This window comes from Pteropus alecto, unplaced genomic scaffold, assembly GCF_000325575.1.
Source record: "Pteropus alecto unplaced genomic scaffold, ASM32557v1 scaffold270, whole genome shotgun sequence".
In the NCBI taxonomy this organism is placed as follows: Eukaryota; Metazoa; Chordata; class Mammalia; order Chiroptera; family Pteropodidae; genus Pteropus; species Pteropus alecto.
In genome coordinates this window covers 10,853,044-10,855,149 of record NW_006430735.1, presented here as the reverse complement: position 1 = coordinate 10,855,149, position 2,106 = coordinate 10,853,044, and the positions used below count along the sequence as shown (strand labels likewise).

Below are 2,106 nucleotides of genomic sequence, written 5' to 3'. Positions count from 1 at the left end.
AAATCTATCACTGTATGTAGTTAGAATTTTTTTTCTTGTGATGACAACTTTTAAGATCTACTCTCTTAGCAACTTTCAAATATGCAATACAGTATTTTAAACTACAATCACCATATTGTACTTTATATCCCGAGGACTTATTTATTTATTTTATAATGGTAAGTTTGTACCTTTTGACCACCTTCATCCATTTTTCTCATCCTCCACCCCACTTTGACATGCATCAGTGCACCCATCTGTTTTCTGTGTCTATGAATTCAGTTTTTCTTTCTTTCTTTTTTTTTTTAGATTCCACATGTAATATAGTATTTGTCTTTCTCCATCCGACTTATTTCACTTAGCATAACATCCTCAGAGTCCAGCTATGCCATAGGAGATGGCAGGATTTTGTTCTCTTTTACGGCCGAATCATAGACCATTATATGTCTCTACCATATCTTTTTTACCCATTCATCTATCAGTGAACACTTATGTTGTTTCATGTCTTGGCTAATGTAAATAAAGCTGCAATGAGCAGTTAGTGTTTTTGTTTCCTTTGAGTAAATATCCAGAAGTAGAATTGCTGGATCATATGGTAGTTCTATTTTTTTTTAATTATTATTTTTATGCCTACAGCACCTGGTCTTCCTAGGTAGTCTCCCATCCAAGTACTAACCAGGCCCGACCCTGCTTAGCTTCCGAGATCAGACATCGGGCTTGTTCAGGGTGGCACGGCCATAGACCATTGGTAGTTCTATTTTCAATTTTTTGAGGAACCTCCATATTGTTTTTCGTCGTGGCTACATCAATTTACATTCCCACCAACAGTTCCCCCGCCTTTTTTTTTTTTTAACATTCTGGCCAATACTTGTTATTTCTTGTCTTTTGGATAATAACCATTCTAACAGGTGTGAGATAATATCTCATTATATTTTTGATTTGCATTTCCCTAATGATTAGTGATATTGAGCACCTTTTCATGTAACTAGTGATTGGCCATCTGTATGTCTTCTTTGGAAAAATGTCTATTCTCTGCCCATTTTTTAAATTTTATTTATTTATTTTTTGCTATTTAGTCGTATGAATTCTTTATATATTTTGCATATTAACCCTTTATGAGATATACGATTTACAGATATTTTCTCCTTTTCAGTAGGTTACCTTTTCACTTTCAATGGTTTCCTTTGCTGTACAGAAGCTTTTTATTTTTAGTGCCACTTGTTTATTTTTGCTTTTGTTGCCTTCGTTTTTGTAACAAATCCAAAAAATCATCACCAAGAATGAAGTCTAGGAATTTCCTTCTTATGTTTTCTTCTGGTTTTACGGTTTCATGTCTTATGTACAATAGGAATTATTAATAGTGTCTCTCCTTAGAAGTGTCTTAGTTTGGGCAATAAATTATAAGGTCATTCTACCTTGAGCTGTTGCCTTGTAATTACCTTCCAAATTGTTTTGCGGCAGAAGTTCACAGTCTAACATCAATTTCCCATAGATCTCCACCTCTGCATTGCAGCCTGGTGGTTTCTCTAGGGTCCTCCATTTTAACAACTCTGTTACAAAGCTTCCAAGGAAGCTATGTTGAGAATTATGTTAGAAAGTCTGACAGAAGCATATTTATGGTGAAAGGTATGATGAAAATAGGACATCGGTCTCTACCACAGTAGAATAGAATAATCTGTTCTTGTTTTGTACCTCCTCCTGAAGCCTTCATTGATTGCCCAAGACAGGTGAAGAAATCTTTTGTGCTTATATATGATGCCCTGTGCTTATATTTATTTTAGAATTTACTATATTATATTCAAATTAACTTTGAAGGCAGGGACGATTTTGCATATATGTGCATTCCCAGGGCCTGGCACAATGCCTGGCACTAATATGTGCTGAAAAAATGTTTGTTGTTCTGAACATTTGTCATGCTCAATTGAACACAAGGCTATTTTTATCAACTCTACTATTGATCGAAGTTCATTAGTACCTATTAGAGGCTGCTGCCCACCTACATTATAAAACAAATTAATCCGATGTATTATCTGTCATACAAGCCATCCACCCAGACTGTGCTCCCAGCCTTCCATGTCTGGAAAATTCTCTTGCTTTTACCTCACATGAAGGCAGGTGAACCTCTTT

At 35.4% G+C, this 2,106-nt stretch overlaps 1 pseudogene; it reads right to left on the bottom strand.

Annotated features, from left to right (window-relative positions):
- Positions 1-606: 606 nt before the first annotated feature.
- On the bottom strand, positions 607-722 carry LOC112485360 (annotated as a pseudogene).
- Between the last annotated feature and the right edge of the window lie 1,384 nt (positions 723-2,106).